Source organism: Macaca fascicularis, chromosome 14 (genome assembly GCF_037993035.2).
Source record: "Macaca fascicularis isolate 582-1 chromosome 14, T2T-MFA8v1.1".
Classification (NCBI taxonomy): domain Eukaryota; kingdom Metazoa; phylum Chordata; class Mammalia; order Primates; family Cercopithecidae; genus Macaca; species Macaca fascicularis.
This window is the reverse complement of record NC_088388.1, coordinates 55,417,662-55,434,892: the sequence shown is the minus strand read 5'-3', so window position 1 is coordinate 55,434,892 and position 17,231 is coordinate 55,417,662. Positions and strand designations below refer to the sequence as shown.

Below are 17,231 nucleotides of genomic sequence, written 5' to 3'. Positions count from 1 at the left end.
GCCTGGCCAATATGGTGAAACCCCATCTCTACTAAAAATACAAAAATTAGCTGGGCGTGGTGGTGCACGCCTGTAATCCCAGCTACTCAGGAGGCTGAAGCAGGAGCATCACTTGAACCTGGGAGGCAAAGTTGCAGTGAGCCGAAATTGCACCACTGCACTCCAGCCTGGGCAACAGAGCGAGACTCTGTCTCAAAAAAAAAAAAAAAAAAAAAAAAAAAAAGTATATCCTGCCATTCCTATGAGAGAAGTCACACAGAAGTCTGAAATACACAAAAATGTCTTTATAATTAAGTGGTCTTCACTTTTTTTTTTTTTTCTTTGAGACAGAATTTCGCTCTTGTTGTCCAGGCTGGACTGCAATGGCACAATCTCGGGTCATCGCAACCTCTGTCTCACAGGTTCAAGTGATTCTCCTGTCTCAGCCTCTTGAGTAGCTGGCATTACAGGAACCTGCCACCATGCCTGGATAGTTTTGTATTTTTAGTAGAGACGGGGTTTCTCCATGTTGGTCAGGCTGGTTTCGAACTCCTGACCTCAGGTGATCCGCCCGCCTCGGCCTCCCAACACATTTTTGTAATTATAATTAAAAATAGTCTTCACAGTTTCATTATAATGCTCGTGTCAATTTCCTAAGTTTTTAAAATTTAATTTAAATTAAAACCTTGACTTTTCTTTAGTTTTTAAAATTTAAGGACTTAATCCTCTTCCACATAGAAAAGTGGCCCAATTTGCATTTATGTAGATTACATGTTATTGTCTAAACTAAACCTTTTTTGGTATTTGTTTGCTTTTACGTCAGGCTTTGAAGTTGTTAAGAAATTTGCTCTGCCCTCCCTACTCTCCTCAAAGGAGATGTGACTTCTTCCCTGGATTACCCTAAGGATACACCACCCTTCAGTACCCGACGGGGCCAAGGGCCAGGAAAGGGGGCAGCAACTGAATTCCTCTCTGGGATCTGACTGGCCTCAGAAGAGAGAAACACCACGTGGACTGGAGCAGAACCACAGTTCTGTGAGCTGTGAGTTCGTCAGAGAGATGTCCCTGACAACAACAGCTGGGTTTGTGATTGTGATTCCCCTGGCAGCTCTGTGAATCCATGTGCTCATCTTTCCTGATATGAGCCTCTCCTCCTTGCACGATGGGATTTTTACTATCCACCTGGAGCAGCTGAGGTCCAGAGAGGCCAAGGAAATAAACGAGAAGGACGACAGCAGGATTCGAAGCCAAATGCCACATAGCGTACATGCCTGAATGAGGGCATGGGTTCCCTAAAAAACCCTCCCTTCCTTTATGCTACACAGGCTCTTGTACCATTCCCAATTTTGCCCCATTGGAAGTATCTTATAATTCTTTAACTATTCTTGTACACAGCTCTAACACCTCTGATTGTCAGGGATTCATGTACACCTGTGAAGACTAAAGGGTACAGCAAAGCATTTAATTTTCTCAGCAAATCATCCACTGGTTCATATAGAAGCAGCCTTAGATAGGCAAATGGGTGTTCTCTTTGCTCTCTTTGCCTCCCTTATGACCCCCTGTTTCTTTTTTGCACTCCTTGGCCTCCCCTAGGATTCCTACTCCATTATAGAGTGATAGCATCATATCCTGAGGTCTTCAGGTCTTAATGTCTTTCAAAATTGTCAGAGGAGCATCATAAACAAGTCTTTCTCAATCCCAGTACTTTGGGAGGCCAAGGAGGGAGGATCGCTTGAGCCCAGGAGTTCAAGACTAGTCTGGGCAACATAAGGAGACCTCGTCTCTTAAAAAAATGTAAAAAATTATCTGGGTGTGATGGCATTTGCCTGTGTTCCTAGCTATTCAGGAGGCTGAGGTAGGAGGATGGCTTGAGCCCAAGAGGTTGAGGTTGCAGTGAGTTGTGACAGCACCACTGTACTCCAGCATGGGTGACAGAGCGAGACTTTGTCTCAAATTCCCATGCCCCAAAACCCAAGTCATTCTCTTTCTAATATTGATTGCCTTCCATCGCTTGGGGTTTTTATGCTAACAGAGTTTCTGCCACTCTATGGTGACTATCTAGAGACAAGCCTTCTCTACAAGGATGGTGGGGTTATGTGTTGGGAAGAAGTGGGCAAGGGGAACAGGAAACCTTATCCTGCTACCACCGTTCCTCTCCCAAGTGGCAGGCCCCTTGAGGGCAGGGATGTGTCAGAATCCCACCTGTCCCCACACTAAGCACAGGGTCTGTTGCAAGGGGAAAGCTCAGTGAACCTTGGATGGGTAAGCGAAAATACTCGGGCTGTAGAAAATCAGCCCTCAATGACATCCCTGAAGCCCATGCCTCCTCCACATGTGCAACCCACTTTGTCCCCCACCCACTGCCACTGGCATGACTCATTTTCATTCATTCATTTAACAACATTAAGAACTATGTTCACTGACTGTGCTGGAGCCCTCTAGAGGGGCCAGACAACCCCAACAATCGCAACACTGTCTTCCGCTGCTAGGATGGGGTCGACACAGGGCATGGTGGGAACACAGAGGAAAAGGGCTGGATCTAGACAGGGCAATTGGGAAAAGCTTGAAGTTCTTTCTAGAAGCTATAAAGTTCTGGGCCAGAGGTAGGGACAGGGTGAGGGTAGCCAGCAGAGAGAGAGAGCTGGCCTGCAATGGGGCCAACAAAAAATGTGGCTATTTTCCCAGCCGCTGGCCAGGAAGGGGAGTGAGAAGCCTCAAATGAAGCTTTGACATTGTTTTTCTTTCTTCTGGAGTGCTGCCACGTGCCGCCACACAGAGCATCTCACGGGTAGATGCATATTATTGCAATGTGTTTATCTAGGAAACCAGAGCCCAGCTCCAGCATCTGGTTTTCAGCACAATCCTGAGTGAGGTCCAATTTTCCAGTTGGGTTAATGAAAATAAAACTTGGGAAGTTGTGGGCTGGCTGCATCAGGAGTTGAATTCTGGGCTCATGCAGGGCCATGGATTGCAGAACCGGAAGGTCTTGAGCAGGTCATGGATTTATTGTGGACAACCTTGTGCAGGGAGGGAGTTGCTGCCTGGCCTGGCTCTGAGGAACACGCCTCACAGAGGAATGATGTCTTTGGATTTTCTGTCTTAACCTGACACCAGTTGAGTGAGCACCTACTTTGGCCGAAACACTGGGCTGTGTCATGGGGCAGGGGTGAAGCACAGGTGTGGACCAGCGCCTGAGCCCAGCTTGCCGGAGCACAGTGCAGCCGAGGAGAGATGCCCGAACAGACAGGCATTACACAGGTGGACTGCTGAGCGGGACCCTGATAGCTTGTCAGGGCTCACCACTTTGAAGCTGTCTGGAGACTTGGGATCCGAGAGAGACTCATTTTTAAAAGCCAGCTTGAAAAAAAGGTGCAGGCAGGTTTCAGGAAGACCTGGAAACCAGAATTAAAATCCACTGGCTCTCTTTGCACCTCTGTCTGCAAGTCTTGCATATTTGTTTCATGTTTCTCTCTCCTTGCAGAACAGGTTTTTCTGATCACCTGACAGCGTGGCAGAAAATGCAATTGCCCCACAGGTCCTGAGTCCACATGAGCCTCTTTCTCTGTCTTTCTTCCCCCACTCCAAGTTCCTTGGGGGAAAGGTGCTAATTAGCCTTGGTGGGTGACAGGCTCACTATTGGTAAAAGCAGCGATGGCTAGGGGTTCAGAGTCACATGTATGAGTATGGCTAAGAGGAGCCCACCCTGAGGTCCCATGCCTGGGGGTTCTTGTTTATAGAAAGTGCTTAGTAGTGAACTATAAGTCACAGACAGCTTCTCCTTTGATGCAACTCAGGGAGACAGGACAGGGAAATGGCGGCCAGGCATTAGTGTGAGAGTAAGGCTGGACCCAGGGCTCCTGACTCCCAGCCCAGTGCTCTTTCCACTACACTCTGTTCCACTGGTCTTGATGTGGAGCCAACAGTTGTGAAATGGACTGTGCCTATGTGGTTTCCCCTTGGGAGCAGCTGCAGAACGAGCAGTGTTGATTAAATAGGATTTTGTTGGCGGGCCTTGGAACGAGCCGGGAGCCAAACACCAGTGGTATGGCTAGCTGCAACCCTTGGGGAGGTTATCAGAAAGAGCGTGTCATAGATCCCGGACAGGGTGACCTCTCACAGGGTTCAGGATCCTGGGGGAAGGATGGGCCCTTACCAAGGATGGTCTTCTTTACCCTGAGGTTGCTTCCTAGACAGAATGTAGGGAAGGCCCAGGCAAGGCAGGGAAGAAGAGCCTCTCTCTCCTGAGTCCCACCTCACACTAAGGAATCACACTGAGGCATAAAATGGTGTTGGGGGAAAAGGCCTTTCTCTGAAGCTGGAGAGAAGGGTCCCCAAGGCAGGCCAGAGAGCCAGCTCCTAAAGGACTACAAGGGGTAGGACATTTGGTGTCTCCTTAGTCATCTGTAATCCTGCAGAGCAATGACACTTTCCCTCATTCCACCGTCTTGGCGTGGGAAAGGATACTCATGTTTTTCCAGATGCTGTCAGTTTTATGTGCACCTTGCTATCCCTGCATCTGTCTCTCCAGCACCTCATGGCTGGAGTCACTGATGTTCCCACTTCCAGGCCTGAGCCCATCTGGGAACCTGAGCCAATCCTGACAACAGCTGCAATCCCATTCCATGGGGCTTGGAATCATCTTCCTGCTGGTAGCACCAGGCTGGGCTTCCTGCTTTGCTGTGTTGGTATATCCACAGGACTGGGGTCCTGCCTTAGTCCTTTCGTCCTAGTTCACTTGGTTATACTTCCTTGAACCCTTCCCGTGGGTCTACACTCAGGTTCTAAGCCTTCCTGGGGTTCTATACCTGCTTATAAACTTTGGCCCATTACTCCAGCCACTGATGAAGGGAACCCTGGGCATGGTGATGAACCTTCACCTGGCTCTATGTTACCTCCCATCTCTATCATCTCTGCCCACTGGCCTGGCTATCTTTGATACTGATGTTAACTAGGGATGACCCCTGAAGAGTTTACCAGCCCATTTTGCAGCTGGGCTGGAACCCGTGGCTCAGAGTTAGTGAGGAGGCTTTCTCCATTTTCTTTGTTCCTCTCCTTGGCCCTACATACTTTCTCTGTAAGCCCATTCTAATGACACTGGCATGGGCTATGCTTCCTGTTCCACTGAGTCATGCCCAGGAGTCTTCTCTCCTTTCCATTTGTCTCCCTTCTGTTGGTTGCAAAGGTCATTAGGAGTCTATGGACAGCAGCCCTTCCCCCAGTAAGTAGATCTCCTCATGTACCGGTAAGGGTTACTGACTCCAAAGTCAAATTCTTCATGTAGACATTTCCCAGAGTATTATGGGTCATCCCACATCAGCTCATCAACCCATGTGATTGACCTGAGTCAAGGCAACTCTGGCCAAAGTGAAGAAGGAGAAAGTCAGACTATAGATATTCTTTATTCTTTTGGTTTTAATTCTCCCTCTCATGATGCAGGCAGGTATTACCTGAGCACATGCAAGGCTGACTTGTCCTAGTCTCTTTCTCATCCAGGTGCTAAAATGGCATTGTCTCTGAACTTGGGTCTATAGAATTCCTGCCAGTGCAGGGTCCGTTCTGTTCAGTCAACTCCCATTCTTCAGACATGGTTTCTACTGCCTTTTGCCCACAGCTGAAATTCCCCCATCCATCCATCCATCCATCCATCCATCCAGTCATCCAATCAATGTATCTGCCAAGTCCTGTGTAAACAACTCAGGCATGGTTTCTTCCTGCAAGGAGCCTTGTGTCTGCCTCAGGCCTCAAACCCTGCCTCTCTCTGGCGGGACCTGGACTGTCTCCAGCTGGACTCACTAACATGCCTTCAGTCTAGGCTCATTCTTATGGGGATAGCAGACAATGGCAGGGAGACTGGCAATAAACATGTAAACATAGAGTTAATTGTCAACTGCTAATTGGCTAAATGTTATATAAAGAATAAATGAGACTGCAAAAGAAAATGACAACAAATTATGGGGGCACCTACTTAGGAAGGGTATTAGGAGTAGGCTTTCTGAGGAAGTGACTAAGCTAAGATCTGAAGGATGTTGTAGGGGAAAAAATGTGCAGAGAACGGAAAACAAGTGCTAAGGCCCTGAGGTGGAGAAGAAAACATGTTCCAGAACTGGAAAGAAGCTTGATGTGGCTGAAGTACAGCAAGTGAGAAAATGGCATAAAATGAGACCAGGAAAGAAGGCAGGAGACATATTCATGCCCAGCTTTTTGGCCTCAGTGAGGAAGTTATAAAAGGAAACGACTAAAGCAGGAATTGATGTGATCTGATTTTAAAAATTGCTCTAGCTGCTACGTGGAAAATAGATTGGAGAGGGGGTCACATGGAAGCAGGGAACTGCTGGTCTTTTAGCCAAGGGATAACGGTGTCTTAATCTGATGGGACGGCACTGGAGACATGTTTGGGGTGTAGAGTAGGATGTGGTGGACAAGGGAGATTCATGTACTTTTGCCACATTTCTGGCTTGAGAAACTGAGTGAATAGTGGCATCTTCAACTGAGATATGAAGATCACAAGCAGAGAAGCTTCGGAGTTCAGGGAGGAAATCCAGAGTTCAGATTTGAGCGTGTTAAGTTTGAGATCTCCATTAGACATCTGCAAAAGGTCAAGTAGGCACTTGAATAAATGAGACAGGAACCCAGAAGAGGCTTGGGCTAAAGCGAAAGCTGAACTGCCAACATATGGAGAAAAGGTAAGGTAGGAGGGACACCCTCTTATCTGTTTCTCTGGGAGCCTTGCACTAAAGCTAAGGTCTTTCAAACAGCCTTGAGTAAATACGTCGGGTGCAGGGGACCTGGAATACCCTTCCAATATGAGGGCTCTTGGGTTCCTGCAGGGCCAGAACTGTGCATAATAGTGATTCAGGCCGGGCGCGGTGGCTCAAGCCTGTAATCCCAGCACTTTGGGAGGCCGAGACGGGCGGATCAAGAGGTCAGGAGATCGAGACCATCCTGGCTAACACGGTGAAACCCCGTCTCTACTAAAAAAAATACAAAAAACTAGCCGGGCGAGGTGGCAGGCACCTGGAGTCCCAGCTACTTGGGAGGCTGAGGCAGGAGAATGGCGTGAACCCAGGAGGCGGAGCTTGTAGTGAGCTGAGATCCGGCCACTGCACTCCAGCCTGGGCGACAGAGCGAGACTCCGTCTCAAAAAAAAAAATAAATAAAAATAAAAAAATAAAAAATAGTGATTCAACTGGGGCAGGAGAACTTTCTTGGCTCCACTGGGACTAGCCTTTCCTAGGATTGTTTTAAATTCCATTGATTATTCTTTGCTTTGCTCTGGAAACAACTACTCTTTATGTAAGCCCTCTCTGAAAGTGACAAATCATGGAAAAATTCTTTTGGATTTGAATGCAGTGAAGGCAGAGAGGGCACATCTTGCTCTGCGGTGTGGAGACCGTGCTGAGGATGTGCCGTGGGCCAGAGAGCTGGAAAGTAGGTTCAGGCAGCCAGGCTGAGTCACCCCTTCACCCCTGAGAAACTCACGCAGAGCATCACATGATGTGGAGGGAGAGGGGCACTCAGTCAGTCTAATATTCAAGGCAGGAAGGGTAGAATTGGAAAGAGAGGAGAAAATGTCACTTTGGTGTGGCATGAGAACACGACATGCTTCTCTGGCTTCCACGAAGAATGTTTCCTGCCTAGGGCTCTGGATTCCCTATGGCTGAGCTCTCTGGGATAGAGAGGGAGGGAGATGTTCATTCCCACTTGGAGATGTAGGCTGTTTTCTTGGGGCATCTGAGCTGGTACTTGTGAAAAGGACAGGACTTCTATAGGTGCAGTTTTCCCTTTACCTGCTGAACCCTTCTGCATGTCAAAAAAAAAAAAAAAAAAAAAAAAGGTCCCCGACTTGACCGCAGGCGCCTCCTTCCCCCCACCATGGAGATTCCTGCTGTCACTCTTCTTGGCTTTAGAGGACACACTTGAGGAAGCAGAGTCTTTTCTGATGAGCTCCTTGTCCCTGCTCACCAGATGCAGTGATTCCTGAGCTCCTTCAGGGATGAAGTGTCTTAGCAGTTCCTTCCTGATCGTGGCTCTCCTCTCCTCTGGCCTTCTCTCTCAGCTCTCTCTTCCTTTGTCATATTTTTATTTCCTCACTTTCCCTCCCACAGTGGAATGAAGCACCGTATTGAGTAGAGGCTGATAGCGTTGGCCAGAGCTGCAGAATGCTGATGGATTAACAGGAAGTAAGTGAGGAAGGGGCAGAGGTGCTTCTAAGTGCTCTGTGCACTGACCCAGAAGGTCCTTTTTGGAGCCACCAGGCTGTGGTCTTGAGCATGAAAGAGGAGGGCTGGGGTGAGGATCAATACTCCAGAGGGCTAGGAAAGAGAGAGCCACTGTCTCCACGGGATTATTTCTGGAAGACAGTTTTCAAGGTGGTATAGTGGCACGACAGTTGTTAAGATGATGATGGAAAAAGATTAGACAAAGCAGCATTGAAAGCAGCAGCACAAACTTGTGGAGATGGGGGTTAGTGTGGCCCCAATGGTCCTCCTCCCTCCACCGCCCTTCTTCCACCCCCAGGTGTGTCACCCTGAAGTTAAAACTGGTCCTGTTTGGATGAGGCAACATAAATGGGAGGCAAGGCAGTAGCTGTTGAAAATTCAATCGTAGAGGCCTCTCTCGGGCATATGTGGCCCAGGAGTGACTGGCACAGAAGTGCTGGAAGTAAAACCACCCCTGCCCCTTTCTTTTTTCTCTACCTCTTATGAGTTTTATGGAGTTAGTACTCCTCCCCTGAACAAAAACTCCAAAGGCCTTCTGACTTCCTCAGTAAGATTGAAAGTTCTTCTCATGGACTTAAGACCCTCTATGACTTGGCCTCCAACCCCTTCTCCTGGACTCTCTTTTGTGTACTCTATTCTGGTCGTACTGGCCTCCTTGTTCCTGGAAGATGCCAGCATGCCAAGCCTCGGGGCTTCACATCTGCTGGGCCCTCTGTTGGGATGCTCTTCTCACACAGTGCTGCCTGGCTCACTCCCTCACTCCTTTTAGGCCTCCGTTCAGAGGCTCCCTTAACAAAGAGGCTTTCTCTACACACCCCACATCAATTAGACACTTTCTTCACTCACACCCCCACTCCCCTTATCATGATTCATTTTTCTTTGTAGCTCTTTATCATCACCACATAACGTATTCTGTATCAATCTCTTTACTATCCATCTCTCTCTGCCTGAATGTCACTGTTTTGTTTGCTGCTGCATTCCTGATGCCTAGAAGAATGTCTGGCACATGCAGGCTTTCAATAAATATTTGTTGAGTGAGTGAATGAATGACTACATCTGACGAGAAGAGAGGCTTTGGTGACTCTTTAACATTGATATGTAATCTGTTGAGTGCATGTTTGCCGCATTTATCAACATTCTTTTAAAACTAGATTCATTTTCTGATCGTATTATCTCATTAGTACAGGGGACCGCCTGAGCATTAGGCCACAAGCCAGGCTGTTCCTGGAAGGATTGCAGGACAGGCTCGCAGGGGGATGCACAGGCTGGTACCCTGGGGCCCTTCATGTTTGAGAAGAGAACCACGGCACTTCTGGGACTTCCACAGTGACCTCACTCTTACTTGATTTTCCCTGGCTACTTCCTCTCTGCGGATGAAGTAGAGGAAAGGAGTGTATTATTAGTCAGGGCTCTCAAGAGAAATAGAACCAGTAAGATATCTACCCGTTTACCCTATTGGATGTGTATCCTATCGGGTATATAGATACACACATACATCCGGGAGGAAGAGACGGGGATGGAGGCTACTTCCCTCTCTGCGGATGAAGTAGGGGAAAGGAGTGTATTATTAGTCAGGGCTCTCTAGGGAAACAGAACCAGTAAGATATCTACCCATCCACCCTATTGGGTATATATCCTGTCGAATATATAGATACACACATACATATGGGAGGAAGAGAGGGGGAGGGAGGAAGGGAGGAAGAGAGAGGGAAGAAGAGAGAAAGAGAGGTGGGTTTTAGGGAACTGGCTCACATGATTGCGGGGCTGGCTAGTCTGAAATTTGTAGGGCAAGCCGGCAAGCTGACAACTCAGGAAATTTCTATATTGCAGTCTTGAGGCTGAATTCCTTCTGTTTCAAGAACTCTCAGTCTTTGCTCTTAAGGCCTTCAACCTATAAGCTAAGGCCCATCACAGTATGGAGTGTAATCTGCTTTACTCAAAGTCTACTGATTTAAATGTTAATTACATGCCAAAAACACCTTCCCAGCAATGTCTAAACTGGTGTTTGATCAAACAACTGGCCACCATAGCCTAGTGCAGAGAATTAACTATCCCAGGGACTCACCTTGGCAGCAGTACACATGCTGGTGAACAGTCCACTAGCTGCAGTTTCTTAGAATTAGGAGGAGCTGCCAAGGTGCCTTGTCTCATTCATGCCTCTGGTGGAGTCCTCCTGCAGCAAGTCACACTAGTGAGCTGTGCGGCCCCATCAGGAAGGACTGGGAGGGGGTGCTCAAGCCCCTTATTCTGCCTTGTTCTGGCCCTCCTCTGGCCTGACCCTTACGTCAAACCCATATCCCTGGGGGCCCTGAGTCATTACCTAGTTTTTCCCTTTTGTCACTTCATTTATTCTGAGCTCCAGGACTAAAAAGAGAGAAATCAGTCCCTATTCACGTGGAGCTTACATTCTAGTTGGAAATCAGTCAATAACGTGAAGAAATAAACAAAAATATTTCAGCCCGTGATAAATACTATGAAGAAAATAAGACAGGGCAATGGGATTGGTAGTGATGGGGTCTCACCTTTCTGAGGAGGTGCCATTTGAACTGAGAGTGAGGGATGTGTGGGAGTCTGTCATGCCCAGATCTGGGGAGCAGGGGGGTCAGGAAGTGCAAAGGCCCTGAGCCTGCGGCTTCTTGGGGACCAGAAAGAAGGCTGTTTGCTAGGTGCACAATGAAAGAGAGAGAGTTGCACGAGGTGAGGTCAGAGAGAAAGAACGGCCAGGTCATGGGGGTCTTGCAGGTCATGGTTAGGATCCTGGGACTTGATTCTAATTTCAAGGAAGCTGCTAGAAAGTCTGTAGTGGTAGAATGCTATAATCTCACATTTTATAAAAGGTCACTCTGGCTGCCGTGTAGAGAATGGACCACACAGGGCAAGAGTGGAAGCAGGATGCCTTGTTGGAGACGTCACCCAAGCCAGAGATGATGGTGGCTTGGAGCGGTGTGACAACAGTGCAGATGAAGAAAAGGTAAATTTGGTGCATTTTTGGAGGTTAAAATGACAGGCATTTTTGATGAATTGGATGTGGCAGATGAAGGAAAGAGGAATGAAGGAAGATTCCTGGGTTTTTGTCTAAGCAATTTGTTGAATGGTGCTTTCATTAACTGAGATGGGAGAAGCAATGGCTGGTGGAGGGTAGAAGTGGGCAATCAGGTTTGTAATGCCTCTTAGGTATGCAGGGATGTGGTCAGGCCTGGTCACCTATCTGGTGCCAGCTTCAAAGAGGCAGACCTGAGCTGAAACCTGGACAGGGCAACTTTTTCCCAGTGGCTGCCTGGAATTCACCTGCTTTCCTTTATCAGCAAGTCCACCTATGGGATGGTAACCCCATGAGCTATACCTGTGGGAAGTTCTACCTGAGCCTCTCAGCTCTCCTTGTATCTTGAGCCCCAGCCTTCTCTCTCTCTGAGGCAGCTCCTGCCTTCTGTTGAATTCAGCATAGTCCCACAAGTTCTTATGGACACCAACTCAGTTTCAGATCCTTGCTGGATGTTGGTGGCACAAGGACCTGCAAGGCATGGCTAGGTCAGCTTTCACAGTTCCTGCCTGCTCTCTGGAGCGAGACTTTTAAAACCTGGGTTCGTGGATGGACTGCATAGTCCGTTTTCACGCCACTATAAGGGCATACCTGAGACTGGGTAATTTATAAAGAAAAGAGGTTTAATTGACTCATAGTTCTGCAGGGCTGGGGAGGCCTCAGGAAACTTACAGTTATGGCAGAAAGGGAAGCAAACACATCCTTCTTCACATGGCAGTAACAAGGAGAAGTGCCGAGCAAAAGGGGTAAAAGCTGTCTATAAAACCATCAGATCTCATGAGAACTCACTCATTATCACAAGAACAGTAGGGGGGAACTGCCCCCATGATTCAATTATCTCCACCTGGTCCCTCTCATGACACGTGGGGATTATGGGAACTATAATTCAAGATGAGATTTGATGGGGAGAACACAGTCAAACCATATCAGACTGTAAGGGAAAGGTCTGTAACTTCCCAGACATGTGGTATAAAATTTGTGTTTAGGTACATTATATATTAATTTTTGTAGGAAGGGGACCTATGGCTTCTAAGAGACACTAAAAAAAGGTAGGTGACCCCCAAAATGCCAAGACCGCTATTCTGTGGATGAGGTGCCCAATGCTTAATCCCTCTCCCTCCAGTCTTGAGTTACCACCAGCATCCAGCCTTTCCCAACCTTGCAGCTGCTTCAAGATGTGACAGGTATGATAAAATGCAGGGCAGGTCGGGATAGGCCAAGAAGCTGGATCTTAGGGTGTGTGAGGGACCGGTACAGAATTCACCTGGAGAGAGTGTGGGGGGCTTCAAATGCCAACTGAGGAGTCTGGATTTACTCCTGCGAATGATAGGGAGTTAGAAAACATTTTAAGCATGGGTGACATGGACAACTTTGTATATCAGATAGTCGTCTTTGTATATCAGATAGTTAGGTGGAGCGTGGACAGGAGATGGGTAAGGCTGGAGAGGGGGAGTCAGGAGGAAAGAATGGGAGATGAGAGAGTGTGGATTTGGAGTGGAAGGAAGAGAAATGGAGGGAGTGGCAGCTAAATGACCACTGCCTGTTGCTACAGGGGGAGGCTATTCTGCAAATGCTTAGCTTGGCAAAAGAGGCTTTGGGGTCTGAGGGGAGAAAAGAAGGGTAGCTTGTTGGCCAGAGATTGGGGAGACACCTATGTTGAATGAGGGTCTGCAGGAAGACTCCCTGGAAGATGGACAGCCTGACTCTGCAGTGGGGCCAGGCTTCTCTCGGAAGATACTCTCCTGAAGTCCTCGTGGGCAAATGGTTTGGGATCAGGGAAGAGGGGACTGAAAGTCAGGGACTGAAAGTCAGGGGACTGAAAGTCTCCCCTGCAGGAGGAGAACTGGGAGAGGTCAGAGGTTGAGGGCATGCCGAGTGTCAAGGGTAGGCTAAGCCAAAGCAGGGAAATCAGGGGAAGGGCGGAGGCTGTGATCACTAAGGGGGATTCCATAGGAACAGTTGCTTCCTCACGGTGACCATGCCCAGTGCCTCTGTTTATGCTCTTCCCTGGGGCTAGAACACTCCATCCTCCTTCATACACGTGCTTGGCGTCATGCCCCAGGCTGTTGTCCTTCTGTGACCTCAAGAGCAGAACCAGTCACTTCCTCCTCCCTGCTCTCACAGCCCCAGGGCTTGCCTCCTCAAAGCACTTTGCAGGCTGGATTGCTGGTGACTGTGTGTGCTTGCTACCCCCACCCCCAACCAGAGACTGGACTTCCTGGGGGACAGGCTTGTCTCTCATCCATGGGTCCCCTGAGCATGGTACAGCTGATTGCAGCCTTGCTATGGAGGTTGAACTGTTAGGTTCTGAGTGGGACACTCCTGCCAGTGGGTTTACAAAGGAGCCAGTGAAGGACATAATTTTAAAAAAAGTTTACCAATTTACTATAAAGGATATTACAAAGAATGCAGATGAACAACAGCCAGATGGATGGAACAGATGCCTAGGGCAAGAGATGTGTGAAGAGGGAGGGGCTCCATGCCCTCTCTGGATGCACCACCTTCCAGGAGCCTCCAGGTGTTCAGCTACCAGGAAGCTCCCCCAAAGCAAACCTTTTGCGTTTTTAAAAAGGATGGTTAGTGGAAGTAGTTGATGCCTTGAAGTAGGTGGCGATACCTTAACTGTATGCATGTTGTCAGGCTGCAGGGCCTTTTCTGTCATTGTCAAGAGGAGTGCTGACTTTCCCTCCTTTCTTAAAACATGCAACATGATGTTTTAATGTACATTTGTATGCATAATGTACATAGGCAGGAACTTGCTGTGCAACTATCAGTAGCTTCTTTCTATCAGTAGCCGAAGCAGTTACTATGGCCGAGGAAATTGACATATCCATTATCTCACATAGTTACCTTTCTTTCTTTTTTTGGTGAGAGAGCCTAAAATTCACTCTCTTAGCAAATTTCCAGTATGCAATACAATGTTATTAACTATAGTCCTCATGCTGTCCATTTAATCTCTAGTCTTATTCATCCTATACAACTACACCTTTCAACCCTTTGACCTACATCTGTCCAGTCCCTCCCATCAATCATCATTCTTCTGTTTTTATGTATTCAATTTTTTTTTAGATTCATGTATAAGTGAAATCATGCAGTATTTTTCTTTCTTCCTGTGTCTGGTTTATTTTACTTAGCATAATGTCCTTTAGGTTCATCTACGTTGTTACAAATGGCAGGATAACTTTCTTTTCAAGGCTGAATAATATTTCTTCATGTGTGTTTACATTTATATATAAATATATGTAACACATATATATGTTTATATATACACAAAGAAATATATATATACACATATCTTTATACATATATATCATGATTTCTTTATCCATTTATCTCTTGATGGACACTTTGGTCATTTTCATATCTTGGTGGTTTTGAATAATGCTGCAATGAACATGGGAGTGCAGCTATCGTTACAAGGTGGTGATTTCATTTCCTTTAGGGTGTATACCCAATAGTAGGATTACCAGATCGTTGTAACTTTTTGAGGAACCTCCATACTGTTTTCCATAATGGTTGTACCAATTTACATTCTCACCAACAGTATACAAGGGTTACCTTTTATCTACATCCTTGCCAGCCCTTGTCATCTCTTGTCTTTTTGATAATAGTCAGCCTAACAGGTATGAGGTGATCACTCACTGTGGTTTTGATTTGCATTGTGGTTTTGATTTATCTTTTATTTTACCTGTTGGGCACTAGTGTATCTTTCTTTACTTTTGTTTTCCCTTTTCTTTCTTTCCTGCCTTTCTAACCTCACCTCTCACTTCTCCTGAAAAGTCCTTTCCGGTCTTCTACTCTGTTCTAGGAAGAGGTAATAGAAAGATCCAAACGAAAGATGGCCTCAGACATGCTGGGCCCAAGCAGGCCCAGACATCCACTGTGGCCTGATCTTGCCCTGTGGACCCCTCTCTGCAGTACATTTAAGCTGGACCAGCCTTTAGCGGGGGTGGTGGGGTACTCGGACAGTTGCCTCCTGCCTTTACCATAGGAGATCTGGGACTGTCTTTGGAAACCTCAATAATGCAGGTGAGAAAACAGGCACAGAGAGGGGAAAGAAGCTACTGATAGTTGCACAGCAAGTTCCTGGGATGTCAGGCTTGCTCTGCCACTCCGAGGCTGTGTGATCTAGTGCCAGCCTCAACTTAGTTTTCACATCTATGAAATGGGCATAACAAGAGGAGAATTAATTGTGAAGATGTTCTGAAAGTTTTTTCACATCTGTCATTGATAAACAGTGGGCTGTACCTAGGACCTAAATTTCTTGATTTCCAGCCTCATACTTTTTGTATCCATCAAATATGTTTGATGGAGCTAAGGGCAAACCGTTCTAGTTGGGATATGCAGCCACTCTGGGCACAGAAAGTCGTCAGCCAACCACTGTAAATGTGCTGGCTTGACTCCATGCAGACTTTTTATTATATGCTGGAGATCCAGTAGAGAGGAAATTGTGGGCAGCAAAAGGGAGTGAAAAATATTAATTCGACAAATATTTATTGAGGACCTATTATGTGTCAGGGTTTGTTCCAGGCTCTGGAGATACAATGGTGAGCCAGACAGCAAAGTTCTTGCTCTCATGAAAATCCTAGATCTTTCTTCACCTCTGATATCCTGACGTATCCTGTCCTAAACTAGTTTCAGCCTCCCCTAAACCAAGGGCCAGAAGGCTTCTTCCCCTCCGCCCTGGATCCCAGTCCCTGCTGTCTCTAAATTACAGCTCTGTGCCCTGGGGCAAAGTGCCAGGCTCAGCAGGAACACTGGCAAGGCCTTTGGAAACCAAAGATAACACCCCTCATCTCCACCCAACTCTTCCCTAGGAGTCGTGGTCCCCTCCTGCTGAGTTCTGGGCTTTGTCAGGGATGGGCTACCCTCTGGGGATCTGGCCAGACTCTCCCAGAGCAAAGCATAGCAGAGCTTCAGGCAGGCTCCCTCTGCCCCTCTTCTACCTCACTCTTAGAGAATTCAGTCTTACTCAAATTCCCCAGCCTCAACTTTAGGCACCAGCTCAAGCCTTCCTGAATTTTCCCAGTGTCCACATTTCTAATGCCTAGGCCTCTGTTTTTGCTCCAAGCTCAGAAGCCCAGGTCTGGTGCCTCTGAGAAGTGCCTGACAATCTCCAAGTTTCCCAGGCTGCCCTGTTGAGATGGAGGCAGCCTGGGCTGATACTAGAGCCCTAGGATGGGCACAGGTAGGCCTGGAGTTTGGTCCTGTTTCTGCCACTTGCTTCCTATGTGATATGGGGCAAGTCGCTTTCCATCTCTGAGCTAAGGTTACTTGTTTGTGTGTTCATCCACCCATTCACCTGTCCAGCAAGCCTTTTGACTACCCTTCACCTCCTGTTGGATCAAGTCTCAGCTCCTTGACACAGCATTTAAGGCCCTTCACAGTCTGTACCATCTAGGAGGAAGCTGGATTAGAGGTTTTGTTTCCTGAATGGCTCTTGTTCTGCCCTCTGTCTTACCAGTTCTTCACACGCCTCATCTGGAACCACAGCTGGTCTCCTGTGCCAGGCAACCGGGCAGGGGCACACTCTGGGCACCTGAGCACAGGGAAGCTCTGTCTTTCTCTAGGAACTCTGGCTGCCTGGTGCTAACAGATTTAGGGTTTTGAAAGACGATTTTCCAGTTCCTGAGTTCAGGCCTAAACTTGGAGGTGGAAGAGAGGGCACCGAGGAGTAGGTTATATCAAGAACCAGGGAGGGCCAGCTGGCCAACAGGCTCAGTGAGGTAGCCTCTGGGTGGACAGCCCAGGGGAAAAAAAAGATGGGAGGACAAAGATTTCTGTAGAAGCTGAGACCTGGAAGTGGACATGGGCAGATTGGTTTGACTGAGAAATTGGGACTTGAGGTTGCTGCTGCCTTGGTGGCCAGACTTTAGAGGAGAGCACAGCTTGGATGTGTTGGGCATGTGTCCTGTTCCATCGCTATGACTGTAGTGGTTAGTTCAGGGACAGACGCGCGGCCCAAGAGTGCTCTTTCTGAGTGAATTCCAGGA

At 47.6% G+C, this 17,231-nt stretch overlaps 1 non-coding gene across 1 annotated transcript; it reads right to left on the bottom strand.

Annotated features, from left to right (window-relative positions):
• Window positions 1-13,816: 13,816 nt before the first annotated feature.
• LOC123568951 (U6atac minor spliceosomal RNA) lies at window positions 13,817-13,941 on the bottom strand. Its single transcript, XR_006692502.1, has one exon. It is a non-coding gene; the product is annotated as a U6atac minor spliceosomal RNA (small nuclear RNA).
• Window positions 13,942-17,231: the final 3,290 nt, after the last annotated feature.